The following is a 22559-nucleotide window of genomic DNA, read 5'->3' as shown; positions in this document are numbered from 1 at the left end:
GTTTAAACAGAAACACGTGAACTGTTATTTGGCATACGCTTTTAAAGAGGAATTACACTAACTCCGAGGATTCCAGTTGCAAGTTTATTTAAACACTTCCCTTGGAATTTCTGTGACTACCCAACTCTCACAAAACCTTCCAGTTAAATACAGAGGAGGATGGAAGGATGAAAGCTTACACTCAAGCATGGGCTGGGCTCAGCTATTGGCTTAGGCACTAAAGTATGTTCAGCACCAAGGTTATTTTACTTGTGAGCCACAGGTTAGACAATTGCTGATACATCACCTGATTGTCATGTTAAAAGGAAGGACTTTGATGAGGGCTTCAAGGCAGACATAACCTACAAAGACCACCTTCCTTTTTTGGTCTAGTCTTCCCATCTGTTCTGCAGCCTAGCAAACAGAATCCTTTTGACTCACATACATTTCTCACTCATGGCGAGTTCTGGAATTTTCCACTGGCAGCTGACACGCCATCTAGCGGGGGCATGCATCCTAACTTCTTAACAGAAAAGGAATTAACTGTTTCCTTATGAAGCGCTAAGCTGCAGAGCAATCTGTATTACGTATTACTTTTCACGAAGCTATCACACTGATTGCTGTGGAAATTAAAGCCTTGTATTCCCTATCATGTAAAGAGGAAAACATGCAAAGTCTCTTCAAAATGTAGGCAGCTTTGTTATCAGGTCACAAGACACATTTTTCATCCCTATGAACAGTCCTTTACCTTCGCCAATTATGTACTTGCTTAGACAAATACATGGGTGCAAGCCAAGGGAAAATACTGCCATGAGCACTTTCTTGTCAACTCTACCTGTGACTGTTTGTGTCACGGGGGTTGTACTGAAGGACACACAACAGATATGAAGATAACTATTGATGCAAATTAAATACTAAGGTAAATAGGTATCTCAAACAGTTGTGACATAAGCGGCGGGGGGACGGGACATCCACACAGACTTTCTGCTATCTGCCTACAGCAGGAATGGGTAACATGTGTTGGTCCAGATATTTTGGACTACAACTCCCACCATCCCTGGCTGCTGGCTGGGACTGATGGGAGCTGAAGTCCAATAACAACTGGAGGGCCTTAGGCTTCTGTGAGATTTTGCATTAAGAAAACAAGGCAAGCTACTGGTCTCATCATCATCATCATCATTGGGGGGGGGTGTGCCACACTGCTTAGGAATACATGTAGGGAACTGCAATAAGGTGAAGAACTTGTGTACTGCAGTGCACCCTAGTCTAACATATCATTAATCTCTTGTTGTCTACAACTAAAGCCCAGGCTGCTTACTACAATCTCAGCCATGAATTTTCTGGGCAGCTGAAGGCACACTACAGTGGTACCTCAGGTTACAGAGGCTTCAGGTTACAGACTCCGCTAACCCAGAAATAGTACCTCGGGTTAAGAACTTTGCTTCAGGATGAGAACAGAAATTGTGCTCTGGTGGCGTGGTGGCAGTGGGAGGCCCCATTAGCTAAAGTGGTACCTCAGGTTAAGAACAGTTTCAGGTTAAGAACAGACCTCCGGAATGAATTAAGTTCTTAACCCGAGGTACCACTATACTTACAACTTCAGTCCAATACAGTGGTACCTCGGGATACACACACCTCTGGTTGCATATCCTTTTGGCTACGCACGTGGCACACCTGGAAGTATTTTTCTGGGTTTCGCTGCGTGTGCATGCGCAGAAGCACTGTGTGCATGCGCAGAAGTGCTTTACCGCACCACGTGCATAACAGGCACCTCCAGTTGCGAATTCCTCGGGATCCTACAGGAGCTCCAGAACAGATCCCGTGCGCAACTGGAGGTACCACTGTACTAGTCTGTTAATTCAGGGTTGCTGTGACTGATTATTTAACAAACATAGCTTTGGGCACTCATGACATGCTAAATAAATGCTTGCTTTAAATTACTGGTTTTTAATTGTTGGCTGCTCTGAAAGTCCATTTAGGGTTAAAGAGCAGGGTGGAAATCCCTGTAAAAGAAGTAAAATACTCAAGAGAACAATTTAGCCATAGGTAAGTACTTTGTACAGGACAGTTAGGCATGAGCTTAAGGCTGCAATTCTATACACTTAGTGTGGCTTAGCTTCCAGGTAACTGTATATAGGATGGAATTGGCAAAAGATCCCTGCATTGCAGAGGGTTGGACTAGATGACCCTTGGGGGTCCCTTCCAACTCTACAATTCTATGATTCTATGAAATGCATGCTGAACTCCCAATCCAAACATGTACAACTTCAAACTGCTTACCTTTGGCTGGTTTGGGCCCTACAAAATTTTACATTGAAGGCTCAGACTTTCATAATTAGCTCTCTGGGTGCTTTACTAAATAGTAATAAAGACAAACTGCAAAAAGTAGCTTGACATTTTTTTAAATGGGCGGGAATCACCTAACCAGCCCCACCAGCAGAAGCCATGTGCAAGAACATCAGCTTGCGCAACAGGGCTTCCTGCTCATATGCCCACCAAAATTGGCTCAAAGGAGGACCCTCAGAATAGCAGGCAGGGAAAGAGGGGAGAGTATTCCAATTGACAAGGTGAAATGCTTGGACACCTAGAGCAACTGGAAGAGTGCAACACTGAATTCTACCCATTGTAAACATTTTACTATACTACTCAATACACTTTCCTAACAAATTTTTGCCCAGTGTTGGAAATTAAAGGTTGTTTTCATTCACTTCCATGAAGGAAATGTTTCAGTATCTTGCTGACAGACTAAAGATCTATCTATCTCCAGTATTCTATTCCTGATAGTGGTCAGACATACATCCCTGTAAACACACAAGCAGGGCATGAAAACAATGTCCATCCTCTATTTGCCCCTGACATTTGCTATCATTTAGCTATAAATGGCTAATAACTACTGAGACATCTGTCTTATACAAAGTACTTATTTTGGCTGTAATCACCGCTTAAAGCCACTTTATCCTAACACAGTATTTCTAACAAGAAAGGAACCGGAAACAATTCAGAACACATCAATGTTTCTATGTATATCAATAGGGCATACGGTACCTAGTATAGTACTGTAATGATTTATGACAGCAGAAGAGAGGGTGTAAGAACAAGTAGAAGAAAAATAAAACAAAGCATTATGGAGCCACTATTTCATATGAAAAATTAGAGTAGAAATGCCGGAGGGAAAACCCTAAATGTTAGACCATCAATTGCACAGTGATACCTCGGATTACATACGCTTCAGGTTACAGACTCCGCTAACCCAGAAATAGTACCTCGGGTTAAGAACTTTGCTTCAGGATGAAAACAGAAATCGTGCTCCAGCGGCGCAGCAGCAGCAGCAGCGGGAGGCCCCATTAGCTAAAGTGGTGCTTCAGATTAAGAACAGTTTCGGTTAAGAACAGACCTCCAGAACGAATTAAGTACTTAACCCGAGGTACTACTGTATGTTATTTCCCTACTGCTAAGTTGTGGGTACCAAGGACAAATGCAAAACCTAGAAACTATGAGGTACCTAATAAGGGTGTCTAATACTGCAGTGAACTTAAGAAAAGTAGGCATACTTTTCACAGCATAGTAATGACCAATGTAACTTGGGAGCTACAAGATGTCTGACTTCAGAAATCTAACCAGGGGAAAATCACAATGAAAGAGTTACGGTACGCATTCCTCTGTGTATCCCTGGCCTTTATGCTATCAAGTCCCTTGGCTAGGTCTGATGCAAAATTCCCAGTCCAAACTATGGTTTACTGAAGCAGGAATAACTGATGACCTCAAGCACTTCCTTTCTCTCCCCACCCCTTGGCTATAGAAGACACTTCCTGGTTTGTTAAACCAATTTTCCCATGATGTCTGAACTGATCATGAGTTGCAAATTTTCTCTTAGGGAGTGCTTCAGCCAGTTGCATGGGGTAACTTATTTAACAAACAAGGAACTCCGGCAACTGGGTATGTGAGGAGAGGAGTACTGTAGAGAGCAAGCATTCAAACTCTCCAGCAAAACAAAGCTTGGATGATCAGGTCAGACAGGAACATTGCACATGCACCCCTGAACAAGCAAGCAATAATACAGTATATTCCCCTCTTGGACCAAGTTGTGGCTGTTTCTTATAAGCACCCATAAGCAAGTATTATTGCAAACAGGATAATGGAATGGACAGTTGGATCCAACAAATGTTGTTTTGTGTTTTTATGTCCCGTGGTGACAACAACAAAGAAAAATATAGATCAAGAATCAAACAGGAGAGGAACAGATGAAGACAGGCACATGGACAGTAAAAAGGTTATTGAAAAAGACAAAGAAAACGGAACAAGCTAAAGCGTAAGACATTCACTCACACATAGCTGATTAGTTTCAATACTCTCTGCCTTTCTCCCTTTTAAAGTACAGTGCAAATCTTCAGGGCTTCAAGCACACTGGCTTGGACACATGACTGAGCAAATCCCAGTAAATTCAAGAAGACTAACAAGTAACTGTGTACAGTACATGATCACACTTTCATACTGCTTAATACTTGTTTAATTATTTTGAAATTACAATACAATTCCATTCTGCAGCTTTTTCTGTTTAATAAATATGGATAGATTATTTTCAGATATGGAAGCTAAAAGCAAAGTATATAAACACCAAATATCATTTGATAACTACGCCGATCTGACCATATAAAGTTATTTACTGACAGTGGCTTACTTCAGGGAAGCATGAGGTTGCATTCAGTGGTGGCCTACTATCAGAATAACTTTAAGGCAAAACACACAATTTTCACCAAACCCCATACTAATTGCAGCCCTCTACATCATATCCTATTTTGTACCAGAGGGTCCTTCAACCCTCATGATAAACTTTTGAATGGGATAAATGTCTTCACTTGCTGGAGTGTACTGGCAAAAAATCAGGTGCTCTGTCATGTATACAGTTCAAGTAAAATGTTTAATGTACTTCTAATTTTGGCCTTTCAAGTGAATTGCAGCACAATCCTATTCATGTTTACTTAGATGCAAGTCTTACTGAGTCCCCCAGGTAAGTGTAACTGCAGCCTGACAGCAGATCTTCAAACCTGATACTGATTTTTTTCTGCTTTGGTCTTAATGTCCATTTACAATCCATCGAATAAGAATAAAACAATGCTAAATTTTACAAGTCAGATCTGCTTGACTATGCATCCCACTACAATGGGTAATAACACTTAATGTCTCAGGCAGAGGTATTTCCCTGCTCCGATGCAGAAGATTCTTCAACTGGAGAAACAAGGAATTGCATCCACAGCCTTGTGCAAGAAAAAGATGTACACTGCTCTAAACTTTGCCACCAGCAGCCTGCATCATAAAACAAGGCTGTACCCAGGATTTTTACCAAACTGACATACAAACACTGCAAGTTTCAATCCAAATCTTTTTAACTATTCCAGTTAAAAGTACTGTATCTTAAATATCTCAAAGCCACTGCCCAGAGCACTGAGATGTGCATATTTCATTCACAACTATCTGAAATGTTCAAGTATTGCTTTGCACTAAATGTAGGCAATGTAGGGCTCTGCCTGCCCATCTCAAATTACAATTAAGAGTTGAGAACAGAAATGTGTGCTCCCCATCCCATTCCAGGTGACTGATGTTGCAAGGAGCCAACGAAGTCCTTGTTTATGAAAGTGTTTCACACACACACACACAATGCCCAATCCTTTTCCAACGATTACAGAACTTTCTGCATCAAATGAGAGCACTACAAGAAAATTCATCTTTGTTTTTTTCATCTCCTACACTTTGGGAAGTTCAAAATATTTGCGTTTTACCTGGGGATGGGGCTTTCTGCAGCAACGGTCAATAACTCTTTCTGAATTCCTGTGCATTTATTTTTTTTCTTGATGACACCACTCTAATTTGTTTAAAATTACAAAACCTGCAAAAAATGTGTGCTTCATGACACATTTTCTACTTTCTGCCATTACTAACCGACAACACTTGACTTTAAAATAAGCTGTAGCTGAGTAGTTTTCTGCATGTAGAATAGGATTCAAGACACTACATGCTGAAACTCAAGTAAAATGGTTTTAGCATTTCGTTTATTAGACATCACAGTAGCATCATGCAATACAGAACTAGGCTATGTAGTATAATCTCTCCTGGGATTTCCAACATTTGTAATTTTAAACATGTATGAAAGTGTTTGGGGGGGGGAATAGAGTCTAAATTGAATCATACCAACTCAAAGTGGATTTCATGACCTATCAGAATGATTCCTTATCGGTTACTAAACCACTGGAGTAGAACAGTTGTCCAAAATATTCCAGCAAGCAAATATGTCAAATTTACAGTTGGCATATTTATCACAGCTGAAACTTTCTAAATCTTAAAAAAAATCAAGCAGAAAAGGAATGAAAATGTTTCTCTACATTAAGGGGGGAAAGCACATGTAAGAAAATATTAAGTAGGATGAATTCCTGCAGAATCATACAAGTGTGGTGGATATTGTATGAATTAAGTTCAATACAGTATTTCTTTTAACTGCAGAGTACATTAACTGTGATAAAATGCACATCTTTCCTGACAGGTGTTTATACTCTTGACACTGAAAACACTGTCAACTCTTTAAACAACCATAGTTCAAGGAAGCAACCTCAACCAGACATACTTGGAAGCTATGGTTCTTTCATTTTTCTAGGATGCTCTGGCTTCATTGCACATTGCAATAAATGTGTTGATCGGTTGCTATCCAACTGCTTCCAGTTCCCATCAAAACACTCTAGAACAAACACAAAACGTTAGTAGACTTTTTTTGGTCTTGCTTTTTAAGCAGCTATCTTTTAAATAAGCTTTTAAAGCTTCTGCCTAGTTCTCAGTTCATTTTAGCATCTATCACCAGAGCACACAGAACCACTTTTGTCCAGGTGAAGGAAGTGGTGTTTGAGATCCTGGGACAAAAACCTGAATTTGGTACTCTTACAACACAAAGCATGACATCAGGAAGGGAGATAATAATGTAAATGTAGGTCACACCATACTGCACATGTGACATTTTTCTTTATCTGACACATTGCCTCCACTAAACATTGAAATTCTGAGAATAAAATTGGCAGGTGCCACAGGATGAACTTGTAGGAGTTGTTTGTTTTCCCCAAGAACTCGAGTTTTTATCTCCTAATTGTCACAGATATCTGCAATACTTCTTCAACAAGAAACAGTGCCTGAGGAAAGGCAATGCATATTTGGAAATTCCTAACAATCTCTATTATCATGAACTGCACCACACAAGAAACAGCCATGCAAGTAAATAATATACATTGCATCCCCAATCACAAATGAGTTGAAGTGTAGTTCCTTTACTCATCATGAAGTTTTATGTTCAAACCTGGAACAAAGTTTAATGTTAAACCTAGAAAAGGCTTAAAGCATCCTCACTGCATTGTAGTTACGTCCCTTCCTTTAAATCACCACCTTGATTTTGGGAAGCAACTTCTTAACTACCATCCGGCTGCTTCAGTGGCACAGACACAATCAACCTCCATTACTTTTAGCAAAAGCTTCAGGGAGGTAAGGTGCATCAAGAACGGCAGAGAATTTAGGTACCACATCAGGATGACACTTGGTCATCGTTTTCCAGGAAAGCAGATGGAAGTGGCCAGATTCTTTAAAATCAATGCTCTCTGCTCTCTTAAATCTTTGCCTGTGCTGTCAGAGCAACTGAGCCTGCAGTGATAGGCCCATTTTCCCAGGCCTATAGAAGGCGCTGTGTGGCAACTCCATTCCGTGCATCTGGGGCCCTCCCCCCCCTCTCTGCAGCAGCCTTACCCAGTTAAAAGAATGCGCCCCCTACTGACTTGCATGCTCATTTCTCCATTCCACCGACTTGGCTGCGGTGCAGTTTGGGTGGGGGCTGGTATTTTTTTCCTTCGATGGCCACAAACCCCAAGCAACGGTAGTTTTAACATGAAGCCACGCGCTGATTACGCACACGCCTAAGTAAAACTGAACTGGGGATGGGGGAGACGGACAAATACATAAATAGTCACAACACCGGAGTAGAAAGGCACGTTAGAGGGAAAAGTGCCTGGTGGTGGTGTTTGTCTGCGACAGAAGCAGAAGGCAACCTCCTTTTCCCTCTTCTTTGTCTGAAATATAGGTTAGAAGAACTACTGCGCGGGATGGATGCAGTAAACAAGAGTTACGGGGGTGGATGGGTGCCTGTTACTCGCTTGGAGCTGCTACTCTGCTACAGCTACGAATCCCGCCTTTTCCAGTACACCCGACACCTCTAAGTAGGAAAGGGAGGGGGGGTCGCAGAGGAGGCGGCCGTTCTCCATTCATTGCACCGCAGCCTGCTCTAAATTTCCAGCGCCAACTCTGCAGTCGTAAGGGGGCTTTCCTCGCTTCCCCTCCTTCCCCCCCCCCCCGCGCACCTCCTCTCCTTCCAGCGCACATGCTGGAGGAAAAGGCGAATCTCCGAGCATGCATGCCGGAGCGGACGGGCTGCATTCGCCATCCTCTTGCCCACCCCCCCCCCCACGCCCGCCCGGCTCGTTCGTTCGTTCCCTCCTTCATCGGTCCACGATGCAGCCCATGCAATCGCGGTCGGGCGCAACATCCATGTGCCGCCTCCCTGCAAGGAACGGGAGGTGGGGGGGGGGGAGAAAGCGAGAGAGCGCGATGCAAACGGAGAGGCGCCCGGAGTTAAGGCAAGCAAGGGAGAGGAAAGCCGGCTACGGAGGCGTCCTCCCGCGCCTTACAACCCGGCCTCGGACGGTTGGAGATGAAGAGGAGGAGGAGGAGGAAGAAAGGAGGGAGGGACCGGGAGCGAGTGCTTCTTAGCGGCATGTGCAAAGATGCGAGCATCGGAGGCCGCCGGGCCCGGCTGCACCGGAGGAGGAGGAGAAAGAAAGCAGGCGGCGGCGGCGGCGGCGAAGGGAGGGCGAGGGAAGGGAGGGAGGGTTGCGCGGGGCTCCCGCGCGCGCTCAGGCACCTACCTGGCTGGGTCTCGCGCTCCCTCCTCAGCAGCGGCGGGCGCTCTTTCCCCCGGCGGCGGCGGCGCTGCTGCTCCTGTTAGCGGCTCCCGGCAGGGCGGGCGGGCGGGCAGCGGACCCGGCGGTGCGGGGGAGACAAAGGGGGCTGGATGGCGGGCTGCGCCGGGGGGGGCCGGCTGCGCGGGGGGCAGGGCGGGGGCTGGGCCCTCAGCGGGGATGAGGGGGAGGCGGCAGCGGCTCCGTCACCGGGGCGAGGGGCGTCGGGCTCCGGGCCGCGGGGAAGGGGAGGGGGGGCTCCCTAGGCGCCCTGCAGACAATACAGCCGGGTCCCTCCTGCCCAGAACCTGCCCTGGCCAAGATGGCGGCCGAGAAAGAGCGGAAGTGACGCGAGGCGCTCATTAGCATATGGGACTCATTGTCCGGCCGGAGAGGAGGGGGACTCGCGGGCACGGGCGCACACGCCCCCCCCTTCCTGTGAGGGGCATTGAGCCGGGAGGAGGCCGGACCCCGGCAATGGGACTTGCTTTTTTTTTTTTCCCCTCAGTCGCGCCTCCCCTCCCGGCGTGAGGAGAAGCGGGCCCTTTAAAAAAGTAGGTGGGTGGGTGAGGGGAGCGGGTTACATAACCCCGTCAGAGTGGGGGGATTCTCGCGAGAAAGGCAGCCGGCGGCGGGATCTGCCCCGGCTCCGCTAGGAGGCGCCGCGCCCTGCGGCTGGGGCCGGAGAGAGAGGAACGCGGAGCCGCCCGCTTATCCCTCCGCCGCCCCCAGCCGGCACTACATCCTTCCCTGAGGGGAGGAGGGGAAGGGGGTCACCACGCCGGGGAAGAGGTGGCGCGCGGGAGGGGGAAGAGCCCGGAATGAGCCCGCGGCCACGTGACTCGGGAGTGAGCCCGCCACGTGAGCGAGCATCCTGACACCTCGTGCCGCTAAGCTGCTGGTCACACGCCTTTGCACTAGTGCAAGAGCGAGTGTGAGGAGCAGAGGGTAGCAGAGGCATCCTTGTGCCACAGTCTGGCGGCTGCTCTTGGAATAATGCAGCAGAAGCCTTTTGTGTTGTGAGCCACCAGTAGTGTGCCTCACACCTCCCAGTAACACACAGCCAGATTTGTTCCCGCACAATGGTGATCACCCATCAGCATGTGGCATGGTACCATTGACGCACCATCAAGAGAGAATGGGTGAACTGCTGAACATCACAGTGGCATTAACAGCATACCGGTGGTGTTTTTTTGTTGGACAGGCCTTTATTTCATTGGCATGGGCTACTAAGCATTTACATTACCTAAAATAAAATAAAAATACAGAATGCAGTATCGGGTGCATGTGAAAAGAGGATCAAGATGTTGCAGCTGATAGCAAAGTGAACACGAGCCACCAATATGGTACATCTGCTAAAAAAGCTAATACATTCTTAAGGCTGCATTAACAGATGCAAAGCGTGAGCAGTAATAATTACACTCCATTATGCAGTGGTCAGGCCCTGTCAAAGGTACTCTGTCCATTTCTAGACACGGCATTGTAAGAAGGAGGTTTGCAAACTGGAGTATGTCCAGATGAGGCCAACAAAGACAATTAACAGGTCAGGAATTCAGGTCCTATGAGGAGCCATTGAAAAAGCTGAGTATGTTTAACATAGAGAAGATAATTTTAAGTACAGACACGATAGGTATCTAAAGGGCTGTTGTGTAGGTTGAGGAAGACTTGTTCTCAGTTGCTCCACAAGGCAGGACTAGAACCAATGGGTGAAAATTGCAGAGAACCATATTTCAGCTAAACCTTAGGAGAAACTTCAAGTCGGTATGAACTACAATGGTACCTCGGGTTACATACGCTTCAGGTTACATACGCTTCAGGTTTCAGACTCCGCTAACCCAGAAATAGTACCTCGGATTAAGAACTTTACCTCAGGATGAGGACAGAAATCGTGTAGTGGCGGCGGCAGCAGCAGGAGGCCCCATTAGCTAAAGTGGTGCTTCAGGTTAAGAACGGACCTCCAGAACGAATTAAGTACTTAACCTGAGGTACCACTGTATTTGACAGTGGAAAGGCTTTCTCTGGAGATGGTGGTTTGTTTGTTTTTTGTCTCTGGAGGTATTTAAGCAAAGGCAGGACAACCATCTATCAGCGATGTTATGGTTACATCCTGCATTAAGGAGGGGGTTGTGCTAGATAACCTCCACAGTACCCTTCCAATTTTATAATTCTAAGACTACACAAGCAACCTAAGCTGTGGTATTGTGGCAGGAGTGCATAATCTCAGAGATGCACCTCAGCATTTTCTTGAACACTGCGAGAGATCTTGTGGCACGCCTGTAGCATCAGGTAATACAATTACGTTGAGTGCAGCAAACTGTTTTGGGCCAATCTTTGGTGACTCCTTGACAGTAACGCTCAGTATCACCGAATTAGAGACCAAACATCACAGGGGAAGCCATTCTAAGGACATTTCAACTCACAATTTTTTAAAAGCTGCAATGGTGCAGATAATGCAAGCTAATTTCATTGTACAAAGGTTGTACATTGACAATAAAGGTATTATTATTAGTGACTACTGCTTTAGTAGCCCCTCACTATGCTGGCAGATGTGCCTGGGGTAATGCAGCTGCAACCATACATTGCATACAGCTAGCCTAACCATATAATAGCAGTAACGGTCTGATTACTAACTATATAGGACAGTGCAACTGTGACGTAATTGCACTGTACATGCAATTATGTCAAGCATGCACCACAGCGTGGCTCAAGAGGTGAAAATACTAGCCACACACAACAGTAGCAATAATATGAGCAGAACAATTAGGTTTTAGGCCCAGTTTGGCACATAAACTGCTTTGGCATAGACTGAGGCAATGTTAGTGGATGGTTCCCTAGACTGGATGGATGGGAGATTGCCTGCTCTTGATAGATTTGCACTTCCTCTGAAGGAGCAGGTACGTAGCTTGAGGGTACTTCTGAATCCTTTGCTGTCGCTTGAGGCTCAGGTAGCCTCTGTGGCACAGAGTGCCTTCCATCACCTTCAGCTGGTGGCCTAGCTGTGCCCCTATCTGGGCAGGCTTAGGCTAACTTTGGTGATCTTGGCTATGGTAATCTCTAGGTTAGATTACTGCAAAGTATTACATGTAGGGCTGCCTTTGGAGACAGTTCGGGAATTTCAGCTGGTGCAGAATTTGACAGTGAGGTTGCTCACTAGGGCAAGACCGTTTAAGCATATGATGCCAGTCTTGGCACAACTGCACTGGCTGCCAATTAGTTTCCGGGCCCAATTCAAAGTGCTGGTTTTGAGCTATAAAGAAGAAGAGTTTGGATTTGATATCCCGCTTTATCACTACCCGAAGGAGTCTCAAAGCGGCTAACGTTCTCCTTTCCCTTCCTCCCCCACAACAAATACTCTGTGAGGTGAGTGGGGCAGAGAGACTTCAGAGAAGTGTGACTGGCCCAAGGTCACCCAGCAGCTGCATGTGGAGGAGTGGAGACGCGAACCCGGTTCACCAGATTACGAGTCTACCGCTCTTAACCACTACACCACACTGGCTCTAAACTGCTTTAAACCGCTCAGGACCGCAATACCTCAAGGACTGCCTCTCCCCATATGAACCTATCCAGACCCTGCAATCATCATATGAGGCTTTTCTGCAGTTGCTCTACATTTGTGGAATGCTCTTCTGGGGGAGGTTAATATGGCACCTTTATTACACACCTCTAGGTGCCGGGTGAAAACTTTCCTCTTCAACTAGGCCTTTGCCTGATGTAATAGTCTATGTCCTTTTAAATGTCGAAATAAAATAAAATAAAATAAAAAATTCCTTCCAGTAGCACCTTAGAGACCAACTAAGTTAGTTACAGTGATACTTCGGGTTACAGACGCTTCAGGTTACAGGGTCTGCTAACCCAGAAATAGTACCTCGGGTTAATAACTTTGCTTCAGGATGAGAACAGAAATCGTGCTCTGGCGGCGTGGTGGCAATGGGAGGCCCCATTAGCTAAAGTGGTACCTCAGGTTAAGAACAGTTTCAGGTTAAGAACAGACCTCCAGAACGAATTAAGTTCTTATCCCGAGGTACCACTGTATTGGTATGAGCTTTCATGTGCATGCACACTTCTTCAGATACACTGAAACAGAAGTCACCAGACCCTTATATATAGTGAGAGGGTGGGGATGGGTATTACTCAGAAGGGTGGTGGGAATGGGTGATTGGCTGATAGGTATGGTAAACCTGTTGGCGACTGTTAACGGCTGCAATTGGTCTTACAGGAAAAAGCAATGGGTGAGATGGCTAAAAATAGCTTTATCATGTATAATGAGATAAGAATCCATTGTCTCTATTCAGACCAGGTCTCTCCATGGTTTTAAGTTTGGTAATAAGTTGCAACTCAGCAACTTCTCTTTCCACTCTATTTCTGAAATTCTTTTGTAATAAGACAGCTACTATGAGATCTTGTATAGAATGTCCTGGGAGATTGAAGTGTTCTCCTACTAGTTTCTCTGTCTTGTGAATCTTGATATCTTTTAAATGTGTTTGTGAAGGGGGAGAAGTATTGGTTTGATTTGTTCTTGTTTCCATTGTGTACTTTTTGGTTTTATTTTGTATTTTTATGTTATGAACCACCCTGAGATTTTTGGATGAAGGGCAGTATAACCATTTAATTAATAAATAAAATAATAACAGAGTTCCATCATACCACTTGATGCTGCTGTTGTGGCTGTATAGCAGGTGTTTATATACAGCATGCCATTAGCACCACTGTACTGGTAAGCATCATCATTATCCTTAATATATGTGATTAATTATAATATGGTTACCTATATGAAGGAAAGTTATTAGTATATCATTTCATTATCCCAGCATTTTTATCTCAGTCTACCAGAGGGGACCGTGCAGATATTACTATAAATGGGTTGCAATGTGGAACAAAGTGTTGGGGTGGCGGGGGAAGTTGCTTGGACAGAAGAAACACTAGGGGATGGAGGGCAGATTTTCCTTCCTCCCCAATAATGTTCCTAAGCAGGCCTGGTATCAGCGCCCAGCACTTTGAACAGCAGGACCCACCTAGACTATGCAGAATTAGATAAATTAACAGGAAGGATTCGAAACCTGCGGGATCAGAGATTCTTAGAGGACTGGAGTAAATATATGAACTATTTGAAAAGTAATTGTGATGAACAGATTACGCTAGTAGGACTGCAAGAAGTTTTGTAAAGTGGATTATCTGAAACACTACAAGAAAGACTATGAAAAGAATTATTGGTTAAGGACAATTAAATGCAATATAGAAATTAAGAAATGCAGAATAAGTGATAAAGAACGGAAAATCATCAGAGGTGTTGTCGGAAGTCTAAAACATTGTATAAGATAAGATATGTTGAGAAGTATGAGAAGATATGTTGTATGACTGTTGGAACTGATATGTTAAAAAAATCAATAAAAATGTGTGTGTATATATATATATAGAGAGAGAGAGAACAGCAGGACCCGCCATCTTGATTTCTGACTGTGCCCAAGAGAGACTAAACTGCACTCTCCAGGATGTTGTGGCAAATTTAAAATGGCGGTCGTGAGCCTGATGCTGGGAGGACCCACTGACATTGGCAGATAAGGTTGACAAACGCCTTCTTAAATGTGGAGCCACCCTTTCTCTTAACTATACCCTTACTTTTATTTATCCTTGTTCTTAAAATTCCCAAGCATTGTACAAAAACTAAAACACCAAAGCCTTTCTTTCATCCTAAGAACATAAGACAAGCCTACTGGATCAGGCCAATAGCCCATCTACCTGTAGTCCAGCATCCTTCTCTCACAGTGGTCAACCAGATGCCCGTGAGAAGCCTGCAAATTGGACATGAACACAAGAGCGCACTGCCCACATGCAGCTTCCAGCAACTGGAATTCAGAGTCATGCCTGTGACAGTGAAGACAGAACATAACCGTCATGACTAGGAGTCACAGTTAGCCTCATCCTCCATAAATCTGTCCAATCTTCTTTTAAAGCCATCCAAGTTGTTGGCCAACACTGCCTCCTGCAGGAGCGGGTTCCATAGTTTAACTCTGCAATAGAACGAATAATTTTAAAAATCTGTCCGGAACCTTCCAAAATTCAGTTTTATCGGATGTGCATGAGTCCTAGAATTATGACAGAGGGAGAAAAGCTTTTTCTCCATCCACTTCCTCCATTCCATGTATAGTTTTGTAAACTTCTATCATGTCGCCTCTTACTTGCCTTTCCTTTAAATGAAAAAAATCCCAAATGCTTCAATGTTTTGTCATGGATGAATTGCTTCCACCTTGCTCATTTTGGTTGCCATTTCGTTAACCTCCAGATTTCTGGACTAGAACTCCAGTGAGCATTAGCCGGATCAGCCCAAATGGACAGGGATTAGTGGGAGTTGTGGTCCACGGAATCTGGATGGCGCCAGAATGGGGAAGGCTGGGGAAAAAAGATCACAACCCTGTGGAAGGGATGAAGAATAAAGCGCTGTTACGGAGAAAAGAAAGGGAAACGGTGGAAAGATTAATGGGAATTACTCCTATGGGGGAGATTTAAAGTGCTGCACCTAGGGAGAGTGTTTCAGTGAGGCAAGAACCTGCTCACTGCCTCTGAGATTGGGTGGTCTGGCTTCCATCCATAGGGACAACATCCAGTATGTGCAAAGCATATCTGTGCTCAGAGTACATGTCGAATACATGGCCAAGGATTTGAACAGCCTGTGGGCCTTCCCACCAGTCCACACATGTACTGCCAGTCACAATCCATCAGTAGTACTCCAAATATATGTTATGAATAATAGCTTTGTTTAGACAAGCATTTCAAGGGTTCAAGGTGCTTCATGGATAATTGTACCAATCATTACTGCAACAGCCCCAACTGTTATGCCAGGACCATTATTGTCCCTACCTAGGAGGTATGCTAAGTATATATAATGGTTTGTCTAAGGCCATGGGCGTAGCCAGGATTTAGCGGGGGTGGGGGGGTGGGCAGGACACCCACCTGACCTGTTCCAGAACCGAGCTACCTCTGACACGAAGCCACACCTATTGCTCAGTCAGGTTGTCAGTTGCATCGCTAGAATGCACCGCAACATCATCCAAGTAATAATAATATTAATAATAATATTTATACCCTGCCCATCTGGCAGGGTTTCCCCAGCCACTCTGAGATGCTCCCAACAGAACACTAAAACAATAAAACTTCAAACATTAAAAATTTTCCTAAACAGGCCTGCCTTCAAATATCTCACAAATGACCTCAGTGAATGTTTCAATTTCAAATATTCTGATTATTTCTACTTTGAGTTAAGTATTGTTATTTGTTTATAGTGGTACCTCGGGTTAAGTACTTAATTCGTTCCAGACGTCCATTCTTAACCTGAAACTGTTCTTAACCTGAAGCACCACTTTAGCTAATGGGGCCTCCCGCTGCCACCGCACGATTTCTGTTCTCATCCTGAAGCAAAGTTCTTAACTTGAGGTACTATTTCTGGGTTAGCGGAGTCTGTAACCTGAAGCGTCTGTAACCCGAGGTACCACTGTACTTGATTTAGGCGGGGGCAGCTGCTCCTGCACCCTGCCCTGGCCCCGTCCATGTCTAAGGCCACCTATTGAGTTATGTGGCTGAGATGACATTTGAACTGTTGGCCCCTGCAGGAGTATTACCTTGTGAGTATTTGACTGCAGATGGACCACGCTCACATTGTGGTACCATGTGTGTGAACTACTGCCTTCTAGAGCCCTATCTGCAACTGCTTCCATTTGTACCATTTAGCTGCCTCGGTTGCAAGCCCGGTGGCTCCATGCAGTCCTGAGATTATGCCAGGTACGAACCCTCCTTCACCAGCATGCTGCAAAGTTAAAGATGGCAAAGCATTCTACACGTCATATGTTCTTTCTGCCTTTCCTTACTTAGATATCCCAATGGCCCACCTTGTCCAGCATCCCGTTCTCACAGATGCCTGTGGGAAACCAGAGAGCAGAATGGGAGCACAAGAACAACTCTCCCTTCCTGTGCTGCCTCCAGCTGTGGAGGGGAAAAGGAATGGCCAGCTAGCCTTCTCCATGGATTCCTCTAATCCTCTTTTAAAGCCATCCAAGTTAATGCCATCACTGAGGGAGTGAATTTCATAGCTTGACGATGTACCGTACTGCATGGAGTTCAAGAAGGACACTGCTACGCCTGCATGGAGTTCAAGAAGGACACTGACAAACTGGAACGTGTCCAGGGGAGGGCAACCAAAATGGTCAAAGGCCTGGAAACGATGCCTTATGAGGAATGGCTAAGGGAGCTGGGCATGTTTAGCCTGGAGAAGAGGAGGTTAAGGGGTGATATGATAGCCATGTTCAAATATATAAAAGGATGTCACATAGAGGAGGGAGAAAGGTTGTTTTCTGCTGCTCCAGAGAAGCGGACACGGAGCAATGGATCCAAACTACAAGAAAGAAGATTCCACCTAAACATTAGGAAGAACCTCCTGACAGTAAGAGCTGTTTGACAGTGGAATTTGCTGCCAAGGAGTGTGGTGGAGTCTCCTTCTTTGGAGGTCTTTAAGCAGAGGCTTGACAACCATATGTCAGGAGTGCTCTGATGGTGTTTCCTGCTTGGCAGGGGGTTGGACTCGATGGCCCTTGTGGTCTCTTCCAACTCTATGATTCTATGATTCTATGAAGGAAACGATGGTGGTTTCATGGGCTTTGAGACAATCCCTGGGAGAGATGGCTGTTGCTTCCATTGTACCCACAGGGAGTTGAAGCTTGGAGTAAAACAGCCCAAACTAGCGTTTCCTTGTGAGTTCTTCCCTGACTGCAAAATATTCCTTGTTTGTTTCAATGGAGAATGCATATCCGTGCCTTTTTCTTCCGTTCTACATAGATGTCCCTTGACTAAAATGAATTGAAATGAATAGATGTCCCTCGACTGAAATGAAATGTGCATATGCTGTTCCTGCATGTGCAGGAAGAGCATATGGACATCAAAGCAAACACAAGAGTCTGAGTTAGGGTCACTTGCCCAGGAAGACTTTCTGTTGTAATTGGCTGAAGCAGACAGCTGAATTGAGGCCTAAATCTAATACACTCTCCATTTCATCACCAAGGCTTCTGTTAGATACATATCCCAATTCAAATATGAGTAAGAGTCCTGTGGCACTTTAAAGACTAACAAATTTTATTATGGGATAACCTTGTGTGGGCTAGAGTTAAGTTCATCAGGTGCACGGAATATCCTAAGTTGGCAAGTGTACATATACATGGTTGCATATCCTCCATCATTTTTCTGATAAAAATTGGCATTTTATTTTATTATTTTTTATTTCTACCCTGCCCACCTGACTGGGTTACCCCAGACCAGGCATAGGCAAACTCAGCCCACCAGAAGTTTTGGGACTACAACTCCCATGATCCCTAGCTAACAGGACCAGTGTTCAGGGATGATGGGAATTGTAGTCCCCAAAACATCTGGCGGGCTGAGTTTGCCTATGCCTGTCCCAGACACCATGGGCTGCTTCCAACATATATAAAAATGTAATAAAACATTAAACATTTTAATGAAAACCTTCCCTATTCAGGGCTGCCTTCAGCTGTCTTCTAAAGGTTGAGTAGTTACTTTTCTCCCTGACTCGGGGGTTGCATAACTCCATATCCCCACATTTTTTTGATGAAAATAGGGACGTCTTAAGGAAAAGTGGGATGTTCTGGGATCAAATCAGAAACTGGGATGGCTTCTGTAAATCCAGGACTGTCCCTGGAAAATAGGGACACTTGGAGGGTCTGTGGTTGTGGGGAATGCGAAGGACCATAGCTCAGTAGAAGAGTACAGTGGTACCTCGGGTTACATACGCTTCAGGTTACATATGCTTCAGGTTACAGACTCTGCTAACCCAGAAATAGTACCTCGGGTTAAGAACTTTGCTTCAGGATAAGAACAGAAATCGTGCTCTGGCGGCGCAGCGGCAGCAGGAGGCCCCATTAGCTAAAGTGGTGCTTGCCTTGGATGCATGAGGTTCCACGTTAAATTCCCTGTTGCTTCAAGTAGGGCTATGAATGTCCCATGTCTGAAATCTTGGAGAGCTGCTGCCAGTCAGTTTAGGCAATATTGAGCTAGATGAACCCTGCTCAGTGCAAGACAATTTCCTGTGTCCCTAATTATAAGCAGTGAGGTTAGAGAGGGATACGAAATGCATACAGCAGCGAACTGACAATTATCTTAAACGTATGCAAAATAATGACAGATAATTCACAAAGCGGTGTTGATAACAGAAACATCCTGGCATCCTTCAGCCTTTTGAAACTTGTAATGGGAAAAGAAAAGAAATGTCAGGCCTCAGGTGATAGATTTGAACTTCTTGATAAGTTGTCTTTCCACTCTGGAGTCTCCCTTTGAAGTTCCTATGTTCGAGAATGGCCACATTGGTTGGCGACAGAGTGTTTGAGGGCACTGAAATATTCTCTAAATATTGCCCTTTCTGAGATCAGAGTTGTGTCAATTTATGTTCACAGGTGTAAAATATTATAATAATAGTTGTATTATTGTAAATAATAATAATGACAATGTATAATTACAATTATTATTATGACAGCCAACTCCCCCCTTATGTGGGGAGTTCATTTCAGGCCATTACACACTTGTGTGAAATCGCATATGATCAGAACACCCACTGAAAAAGCCTGCAAGCAGCGGTTTGACTTCAGCCACCAGATGCGTACTCCATTGTCTCTTGAAACAGACAGATGCCAGCTACTTCAAGATTAAGCACATCTAGAGTCACACTTCGAAAAGTAGGCAAGAGGCCACATCTGCACTATATACTTAAAGCCGTATCATACCTGTTTAAATAGTTATAGCTTTCCAAAAGGAATCCTGGGAGCCCTAGTTAGTTAAGGGCATTGAGAGTTGTTAGAAGAGTTCCACTCCGAGAACTACAATTCCCAGAGTCCCAATGGAAGAGGGAGTGATTCTTAAACCACTCTGGTTAGTCACCATCAGCTCAGACAGTTAGTATGACATTATGGCGCTTAATCTTCTGGCCACAGGAAGGAAGGAAGGATGGAAGGAAGGAAGGGAGAGAGAAAGGAAAGCTAGAGCTTATTTTAGTAAACACCAGCAATTAAACATGAGCAAATAGGCATTCGTTTAAAAGGAATGCTTTCCATTCAAGTAGTACATTTCTGTTTCCAGTCACTTTGAAGGGACTTCTTACCCTTTGAAGGAATCAAAGATAATGCCAGCATGCAGACAACCGAGGACGTAAATGGAATTTGTTAAAGGTAAGTTAGAGGACTGGCTTACTAACAAGAGGGTGTGAAGAGAATGGTGGTCTATGCTCCTATCGGAATGTGTGAGAGCAGCTGCCTGAAACCATCTATTCCCCGACTCGAATCTTCCTCTGCATATTGGACATAACAGCAGGCTAACTTAAAGGGTTCTTGTGAAGAGAAGGTTGGTAATGCCTGGCTTGAGTCCTGTGCATTCAAGGAATTACTGCTGGGATAGCTGTGTCGCTAGAGCACGAGACTTTTAATCTCAGGGTTGTGGGTTCGAGCCCCACATTGGGCAAAAGACTCCTGGACTGCAGAGGGCTGGACTGATGACCCCTGTAGTCCCTTTCAATTCTATGATACTAAATTTAGTTTTCCAAGCATATTTGGCCTTACATTATTTTTTTTAGGTGCCATGTTAAGCCCAATGAACTCAAGTTCTGATCAAGCGCTGACTAGGTTCAAAGTAAACTAAAGTCAACCTTTTTCATCTTAGCTTCCTAAACATGAATTCAGATATGAAGTACTATAGCCAGGGCACTATCTTAAAGGTGAGGGAGTTGGATCACATACTGTCATTATAATGAGACATGGCTGGGGGAACGAGGTTCTAAGGCTTATAGTTAAAAAATGGTTCAACTCTTAAAACTTGGCAGTGTAATAAAAGCAAGCTTGGTGGATGGCCCATGCCAAATTTGGGGTAGAAAGGATATTACTTGTTTTAAGCAAGCTAAACATTTGGTGAGACTGGCATACTGACAGATGCTGTGCATTTTTCTTCCACAGACTTTGCTGAGGTATTTTTTTCTGGAAATATTTCTCCATTTGCATTGTGCCTTTTGGGAAATAGTTTGTTGTGTTAGGTCAAGGAGAACATATTTAGTGTGTGCTTTTCCCTATTATTAGCGTAACGTATCTGTACTCTTTGGAGTAAGCTTAGGCCTGCCCTGTGGAACTCCCTCCCATCAGATGTCAAGGAAATAAACAACTATCTGACTTTTAGAAGACACCTGAAGGCAGCCCTGTTTAGGGAATTATTTAATTTTTGATGTTTTATCTTGTTTTTAATATTCTGTTGGGAGTCGCCCAGAGTGGCTGGGAAAACCTAGCCAGATGGGCTGGGTGTAAATAATAAAAAATTATTATTATTATTATTATTATTATTATTATTATTATTATTATGGCTTCATAGCTCCCTGATCAACAGTTTAAACTGCATTGTATTATTGAAAAAAGAGGAATAAAACTTGGCAGATATTAATATTCAATCAACCAAAAATGGTATTTCTTGCTGGGTACTTGTAAAATGGGGTGGTAAATTCAATGGCATTGGCTACATGTGCCTATTCCAGTGAACAGACAAGTCTTAAGATGTAGGTCCCATCACACTACTGTTTTTTTTATTTGGTGGATTTATGTCCTGCTTTTGGCCTGGAGTCTGAAAAACAACCAACCAACATTTATAAAGCACAACAGGAAATACATAGTCTTGCAACAGCAAGCTTCCTTTTCTCTTGCATTCACCACTACACACAAACATAACAGATTGGGTTGTAGTTTTATCCCCACTCCCCCAATGCAATCACAGTTTGGGAGTACCTGTGGGCCTGCTATATTTTCCAGAAGAGAACCTAACCATTCATGGATAATTTGCAATTCTATATAGCCTGAACTCTGGAGCTTGATTTCCATATTCCTTTCATGTATACTATGAATTACAAATTGAAGAGCAGAGGTATACTGCACAAAAAATTACTGCTGGGGATCAGAGTGTACTTTTTGTTTTGTTTTTCCATGAACAGTTCACATTAGGATTCTATTAATGTTAGCAGTAATCTAAATATGGAGAAGTGTACAGCCAGGAAGACATTACTGCACTAGCTGTATTCAGAGAAGTATGCACTGTTGTATTTAGCTGCAAAAAATCTTATGTAGGTGCACCCATGAAAAATAGGCCACACTGTACATGTGTCCATATCCAAGTGCTTCTGGAGTTTTTTGCCTATCTCGTCCCAAACGAACATTATTTGTTAAAAAATCCTGCCTTGCTTTTGGATAGAAATGCTCAAGGAAGCTAAAGTCCAGCCATAATTCCTAGTGAGGGGTAGTAATTTTCCAAAGCAGTGCAATTATGAATTACATAATGTGGTTCAGGCCCTACCTAAAGGTCCAAATCAAAAGTTTAGCGCCAGGAGTGTGTTTTTTGGACCTCTAGCAGTTATGCCATAGGGCATTTTATGTTGCTTAACATCCATATGAAGCTGTTGAGAATAGTTATTAAGAGATTTGTGGTCAGGTGCCATCAATATGCTGATAAAATAAACGCAGCTCTATTTCTCCACAACATTTGAATCGCAGGAGGCTGTGCAGGCCCTGGACCAGGGGATGCTGGGAA

The 22559-nt window shown here is 44.2% G+C and overlaps 1 protein-coding gene across 5 annotated transcripts in view; it reads right to left on the bottom strand.

The window, feature by feature from the left end:
- The window catches only part of ADNP (activity dependent neuroprotector homeobox), a 47710-nt gene extending 38100 nt beyond the window's left edge, over nt 1-9610 (bottom strand). For 2 of the 5 annotated variants that reach the window (XM_081011045.1, XM_081011046.1), the window contains exons 1-2: nt 8925-9610; nt 6596-6706 (exon numbers count right to left, since the gene is read on the bottom strand). The gene's annotated coding sequence lies outside the window, so the exon portion shown is untranslated. The remainder of the gene's footprint in view (nt 1-6595; nt 6707-8924) is intronic. The other 3 variants (XM_081011043.1, XM_081011044.1, XM_081011050.1) reach the window with 2 other exon arrangements.
- Nucleotides 9611-22559: the final 12949 nt, after the last annotated feature.

Source organism: Podarcis pityusensis (genome assembly GCF_964106645.2).
Source record: "Podarcis pityusensis genome assembly, chromosome: 6".
Classification (NCBI taxonomy): Eukaryota; Metazoa; Chordata; class Lepidosauria; order Squamata; family Lacertidae; genus Podarcis; species Podarcis pityusensis.
Note: the sequence above shows the minus strand (reverse complement) of the source record. Positions and strands in the feature narration are given on the sequence as shown.